Below are 7,602 nucleotides of genomic sequence, written 5' to 3'. Positions count from 1 at the left end.
GTAAGTCTTGTAGTATGGATCATAGTTTTTCCTTGGTGAATTCCCAATGTAGTTGGCTTACTCCTAACTCCCTTCTGCTTCTTGGTTTACTCCTTCTTGTGTTGTTGATGAAGTGGAGATTGCTGCTACTTGGTTCATCTCCATCTTCTTGGTGAGGTCAGCCAGCTGCTGGGTAATGAGCTTGTTTTGGGCCAACAGAGCGTCTATATTGTTTAGCTCCATCACTCCTCTTGTGTTCCCTCTTTCGGAAGCATAGAAGTAGTCGTTTTCTGCTACTGTTTCAATAACATCTATGGCTTCCTCAATGGTCTTCTTCTTGTTCAAGGACCCTCCAGATGAATGGTCTACTGCCTTCTTTGACTCATAAGAGAGCTCTTCATAGAAAATGTGCAGCTGGACCCATTCGTTGAACATGCCAGGTGGACACCTCCTTGTTAAGTCTTTGAACCTCTCCCATGCTTCATACAGAGTCTCACCATCCTGTTGCCTGAAGGTTTGAACCTCAGCTCTCAGCCTATTGATTCGTTGAGGAGGGTAGAATCTTGTTAAGAATTTGTTCACCACATCCTCTCAAGTTGTCAAGCTCTCCCTTGGGAAGGATTCCAGCCACTTGGCTGCCTTGTCTCTGAGTGAGAAAGGAAATAAGAGCAATCTATAGGCGTCAGGATGAACACCATTAGATTTCATTGTGTCACATATTCTCAGGAAGGTGGTCAAATGTTGGTTGGGATCTTCTTGAACACCTCCTCCAAACGAACAGTTGTTCTGAACAAGGGTGATGAGCTGTGGTTTAAGTTCAAAGTTGTTGGCATGGATTGTTGGCTTTTGGATGCTACTTCCACAATTGCCTGGGTTTGGATTAATGTAAGAGCCCAAAACTCTTCTATCCTCCCCAGCATGATTTGCTCCACCTCCTCTGCCATGGTTGTGAGTCTCTTCTTCATGATGATTGTCCATGTTTTCTTCCATGTTTGGTTCAAAGTATTCCTTAAACTGTTCCTCTTCTTCTTCAGCACCAGCTACTCGTTTTCCTTTTGCCTCCCTCCTTAGTCTAAGGAAGGTTCTCTCTGGTTCAGAATCAAAGGAAGTTGAAGCTCCGCTTCTTCTCCCTGTCATACAACCAACAAGTACAAGCAGAGAAAATAGGTGCAGACAGTATTTGTGTTAGAATTGATGTTAGTTGTGGGTGATGCAATATATCAAACAGTTAATGGGTTAGCAAACAGAATTGAAAATAACAAAGAAAAACAAAAGAGTAGATGGAGAAAGGAAGAAGTTTAGCTGAAACAAAAAGTAAATCACTAAAACAGAAAAATGAAATTCACAAAATAAAATTCTCAATCTAGTGATCTTCCAATCTAATCATTGTTGATGCACAATCAATCCCCGGCAACGGCGCCATAAACTTGATGCGGGGAAAACTTGTCTCACAACAAATCTCCCTTCGGCAAGTGTACCGAATTTGTCGTCAAGTAAAAACTCACAATAGAGTGAGGTCAAATCCCACAGGGATTGATTGATCAAGCAACTTTAATTAGAAGAATGTTCTAGTTGAGCGAATCCAGAAATTGGGTTGAGAATTGCAGAAAATAAAATGGCGGGAATGTAAATAACAGAAAAGTAAATGCTAGAATTAAAGGACTGGAAGTAAATGACTGAAAATAAATTGCAGAATTATAAATGGGAATGGGGGATTTGCTCATAAAAGTAAATAGCAGAAATTAAAGAGAATGGGTAAGATCAGAGATGGGGAGTTCATTGGGCTTAGGAGATGTTGTAATTCTCCGGATCAAGTTCATTTTCATCTCTTCCTCAATCAATGCACTCATTGATCTCCTTGGCAATCTTAAGTGATTGAATTACAATTTCTTGCAATTCAATCTCTCAAATCTTGATCAATAGCCAATTCCTTGGTCAATTGCTCATGAAAAGAGATGAAGTATGGTCACCGATTATACCACATGCATTTCCCAAACCAAGTATTGAGAGGGTTATAGTCACATACCCATCCAAACCCAATTTGGTCCAGCATGAGAAAGTATTTCTAGCTTGATCTCTTCATTCCTCTTTCAAGGTTCAAAAGAGATCCAAATTTGAATAGCTTCTCTTCCAAGATAACTACTCAATTGGATGAAGACCGAAAGCTTTCAAGTAAAATCAAAAGGAAAGATAGAAGAAGAATAATGAAAATTAGTATTGATCCATCAAATTACAACAGAGCTTCCTAACCCAATGAAAGGGGTTTAGTTGTTCATAGCTCTTGAAAATGAAAACAAAGATGGAGAATACATCATAAAACTAGAATCTGCAAAGAAAGTAAACTATAGAGAGCAGTGCTCTTTTTCCAGCCTCCAGAACTCCTTTACAATTCAAAGCTACTCCTATATATACTACTCTTCTCAGCTTCTAGTTCACTCTTCAAGTCTTGGGCCTTTGGATCTTGAGTTTGAAGCAGTTCCTTTCTTTATTTGGACTTGGCTTTACTTGCAGAGAGAAAGTGCAGAGTGTGCAGAGACTTAAGCTCAGGGCGTAAGGAGTGTTAATCATTTAGTGAAAGTCCAGGTTCGGGAACGTTAGTGATACTTAACATTGTCACTAACGTTCCAATGCACCCCTTTTGCCTCACGTTAAAACCCACGTTAACTAGGTTAACGTGGCTTTTAACGTTGCCTTGTCAACCTTCGAGAACGTTAGTGACACTCAACATTGTCACTAACGTTCCAGTGTGCCCCTTCTTGCTTCACGTTAAAGCTCACGTTAACTAGGTTAACGTGGCTTCTAACGTGGCCTTTTGCCATCCTTCGAGAACGTTAGTGACATTCAACATTGTCACTAACGTTCCAATGTGCCCCTAGGTCTCACGTTGGAGTCCACGTTAACTAGGTTAACGTGGCTTCTAACGTGGCCATCTTTTAGCCATCCCAACGTTAGTGACAATGTTGAGTGTCACTAACGTTGGCTCATCCTTCATTTCTCATCGTTAGCTTCCACGTTAACCAAGTTAACGTGGAAGTTAACGTGACTCTTGGGGGTTGTGTGGTTGCTTCAACGTTAGTGATAATGTTGAGTGTCACTAACGTTGTCGACAACTCTTCATCCTCTACGTTAGTTCCCAGGTTAACCAAGTTAACGTGGGAGTTAACGTGGTACTTTGCACCATAGGTCAACGTTAGTGACAATGTTGAGTGTTACTAACGTTGGCTTCTCTTCCCCCCTTTAACGTTAGAGGCCACGTTAACTAGGTTATCGTGGCTTCTAACGTGGCCACTTATGAGTAATTGCCAACATTAGTGACAATGTTGAGTGTCACTAACGTTGGCTCAACTTCTCTTCTCCACGTTAGAGTTCACGTTAACTTGGTTAACGTGACTCTCTAACGTGGGCATTGATGGCTTTTTTGAGAGTGTTATTGGCAATCACTTTTCTCATTAATCTTGCAAGTTACCTCCCCTTTTCTTGCTTCTTTTTGGTCCTGAAATCAAGCAACAAAGTGCATCAAAGCTCTAGTCCAAGTCATGAGTAATGCAACATAATATTTGTCACTAAACTTATGCAAAATCCTCATGAAATCATGTAAAATGCACAATGTATGCTTGAGTAAAGGCATAAGTGAATATTTACCCAAAACTAGCTTATTTCCTAAAGAAATGCATGAAACTAACCTAAAAACAGTAAAGAAAAGGTCAGTGAAACTGGCCATGATGCCCTGGCATCATATATGTATTCATGGAGCCAGGTGGACCACCAGCACGAAGGGTGTCCCAAATCAACTCAAAAGAGAAGATCTCAAACCAGTCGCTAGAGGATGGCTGGACTTCATTGGGCATTCTCTGCTTCCCACTAGCAACCGTTCTGAAGTCACTGTTAGAAGAACAGTGATGATCCATTGCATCATGATGGGAAAAGAAGTGGAAGTTCATTAACTGATTTTAACTGAATTCTACAAAATTGCCAACAAAAATTCTAAAGAGGCCAGGTTGGCTTACCCAAGCTTGATTTCTCTGCTCTGCAAGGACGCTGGAGTAAGGATGGGAATAACTGAGTATATCTCAGTTGAGAAACCAATCACCAAGGCATCAATGGAAAAACAACAAGCACAAGATGATCCCATCAAGAAGAAAACACAGGAATTTCTCCCAGAAATCCCTCAATCTGAATACTGAGAGTATCTTGAAACATCAGTTACCAAGATTAAAGAAGCTATAGAACAAATAATAAAAGAACAGAAGGAACAAAGTCAAATTCTTTGCTATATGATTAAAGAACAAGAGGAGCAAGGGCGTGACTTGAGGGAATTGAAGCGCCAGAAGTTATCTCTTGAAGGACCAAGCACCCCACAAACCCGAGGAACATCCACTTCCCAGAACAGAGGTTGTTAAATTCCAATTTTTGCTTTAACTCTGTGATAGTTGTCGTTATAGGAGTTTACCTTAGGAGTCATATAGTAGTAATTAGTGTCTATTTTGATTTTATCTCCAATTAAGTTATAATCTATTTTTCTCATCATCAGCAAACATGAATAAAATAGTAGATCTTTTGAATAAGAGGCAATAAAATTCGAGTTTTTAATAAGAAAAATTCTAATTAGTAACATGTGGTGGCAATGCTTTCTGTCTTCTGAATGAATGCCTAAACAGTGCATATGTCTTTTGAATTTGTTGTTTAAGACTGTTAAATATGTTGGCTCTTGAAAGAATGAGGAACATGAGACATGTTATTGATAATCTGAAAAATTATAAAAATGATTCTTGAAGCAATAAAAAGCAGCAAAGAACAAAGCTTGAAAAAAAATTTAGAAAGAGAAAGAGAAAATAAGCAGAAAAAGCCAATAGCCCTTAAAACCAAAAGGCGAAGGTAATAAAAAAGATCCCAAGGGTTTGAGCATCAGTGGATAGGAGGGCCTAAAGGAATAAAATTCCAGTCTAAGCGGCTAAACCAAGCTGTCCCTAATCATGTGCTTGTGGCGTGAAGATGTCAAGTGAAAACTTGAGACTAAGCGGTTAAAGTCAAGGTCCAAAGCAGAAAGAAGAGTGTGCTTAAGAACTCTGGACACCTCTAATTGGGGACTTTAGCAAAGCTAAGTCACAATCTAAAAGGTTCACCCAATTATGTGTCTGTGGCATTTATGTATCCTGTAGTAATACTGGAAAACAAAGTGCTTAGGGCCACGGCCAAGACTCATAAAGTAGCTGTGTTCAAGAATCATCATACTGAAATAGGAGAATCAATAACACTATCTGAATTCTAAGTTCCTATAGATGCCAATCACTCTGAGCTTCAATGGATAAAGTGAGATGCCAAAACTGTTCGGAAGCAAAAAGCTACTAGTCCCGCTCATCTAATTAGAATCTGAGCTTCACTCAAAAACTCTAAAATATTATTTCTTCTTGACCTATTAGTCTTCTATTTTATTTGTCTAGTTGCTTGAGGACAAGCAACAGTTCAAGTTTGGTGTTGTGATGAGCGGATATTTTATACGCTTTTTGGGGTTAATTTCATATCGATTTTAGTATGATTTAGTTGGTTTTTAATTTATTTTCATTAGTTCCTAGGCAAAATCCACATTTCTAGACTTTACTAAGAGTTTTTGTGTGTTTCTGTAATTTCAGGTATTTTCTGGCTGAAATTGAGGGAGCTGAGCAAAAATCTGAATCAGGCTGAAAAAGGACTGCTGATGCTGTTGGATTCTGACCTCCCTGCACTCAAAGTGGATTTTCTGGAGCTACAAAACTCCAAATGGCGCGCTTTTAATTGCGTTGGAAAGTAGACATCCAGGGCTTTCCAGAAATATATAATAGTTTATACTTTGCTCAATGATAGACGACGTAAACTGGCGTTCAACGCCAGCTCTCTGTCCAATTCTGGCGTCCAGCGCCAGAAACAAGTTGCAAGTTGGAGTTCAACGCCAGAAAAGGATCCAAAGCTGGCGTTGAACGCCCAAAACAGCCCCAGGCACGTGAAAGCTTTAGTCTCAGCCCCATCATACACCAAGTGGGCCCCAGAAGTGGATTTCTGCACTATTTGTTATAGTTTACTCATCTTCTGTAAACCTAGGTTACTAGTTTAGTATTTAAACAACTTTTAGGGATTTATTTTGTATCTCATGACATTTTTAGATCTGAACTTTGTACTCTTTGCCGGCATGAGTCTCTAAACTCCATTGTTGGGGGTGAGGAGCTCTGCTGTGTCTCGATGAATTAATGCAAGTATTCCTGTTTTCCATTCAAACATGCGTGTTCCTATCTAAGATATCCATTCGCGCCTAATTATGGAGAAGGTGATGATCCGTGACACTCATCACCTTCCTCAACCCATGAACGTGTGTCTGACAATCACCTCCGTTCTACATCAGATTGAATGAATATCTCTTAGATTCCTTAATCAGAATCTCCGTGGTATAAGCTAGATTGATGGCAGCATTCATGAGAATCCGAAAAGTCTAAACCTTGTCTGTGGTATTCCGAGTAGGATTCTGGGATTGAATGGCTGTGACGAACTTCAAACTCACGAGTTCTGGGCATGGTGACAGACGCAAAAGGATAGTAAATCCTATTCCGGTACAATTGAGAACCTGCAGATGATTAGCCGTGCGGTGACAGCGCACTTGGACCCTTTTCACTGGAAGGATGGATGGTAGCCATTGACAACGGTGATCCACCAACATACAGCTTGCCATAGGAGGAATGTGCGTGCGTGAACAAGAAGGCAGAGGAAAGCAGAGATTCAGAAGACAAAGCATCTCCAAAACTCCAACACATTCTCATTTACTGCATAACAAGTAACTTTTAATTCATGCTCTCTTGTTCATTTGCAAGTCAATTGATAATCACCAATTAATATCCTGACTAAGAGTTGCAAGACAACCATAGCTTGCTTCAAGCCAACAATCTCCGTGGGATCGACCCTTACTCACGTAAGGTATTACTTGGACAACCCAGTGCACTTGCTGGTCATGTGTGCGAAATTGTAAGAGAGTAACAATTTTGTGCACCACTTATGATCACTGGAAAAGTGTCACCCTCTTCCAGAAATGCATATTTCAGGGATGGTGGTAGTGGTTTGAGCTCTGGTTTAGGAGGTTTCTCCTCTTCCTGAGGGATTTTTAAAGGTTTTTTTATTTTCTCTGGTTCCTCCAAATCAGGCTGAACATCTTTAAAGATGTCCTCTAGCTCTGATTCAAGACTCTCAGTCATATTGATCTCTTCCACCAAAGAGTCTATAATATCAGTGCTCATGCAGTCATTTGATGTGTCTAGATGCTGCATAGCTTTGACAGCATTTAACTTGAACTCATCATCATTAACTCTCAGGGTCACTTCCCCTTTTTGTATATCAATAAGAGTTCGTCCAGTTGCTTGGAAAGGTCTTCCTAGAATGAGAGTTGCACTCTTCTGCTCCTCCATTTCCAGCACTACAAAGTCAGTGGGAAAGGCAAATGGCCCAACCTTGACAATCATGTCCTCAATGATGCCTGATGGATATTTAATAGAGCCATCAGCAAGTTGAAGACATATCTGAGTTAGTTTGACTTCTTCAGTCAACCCAAGCTTTCTGATAGTGGATGCAGGTATTAGGTTGATACTTGCTCCAAGGTCACATAGA

The 7,602-nt window shown here is 40.1% G+C and overlaps 1 non-coding gene across 1 annotated transcript; it reads left to right on the top strand.

Moving 5' to 3' along the window:
* Positions 1 to 412: 412 nt before the first annotated feature.
* On the top strand, positions 413 to 516 carry LOC148548225 (small nucleolar RNA R71). Its single transcript, XR_015897972.1, has one exon. It is a non-coding gene; the product is annotated as a small nucleolar RNA R71 (small nucleolar RNA).
* The last annotated feature ends 7,086 nt before the right edge of the window (positions 517 to 7,602 follow it).

This window comes from Arachis ipaensis, chromosome B8 (genome assembly GCF_059453495.1).
Source record: "Arachis ipaensis isolate K30076 ecotype BB chromosome B8, ASM5945349v1, whole genome shotgun sequence".
NCBI lineage: Eukaryota > Viridiplantae > Streptophyta > Magnoliopsida > Fabales > Fabaceae > Arachis > Arachis ipaensis.
This window is presented reverse-complemented; position numbering and strand designations above follow the sequence as displayed.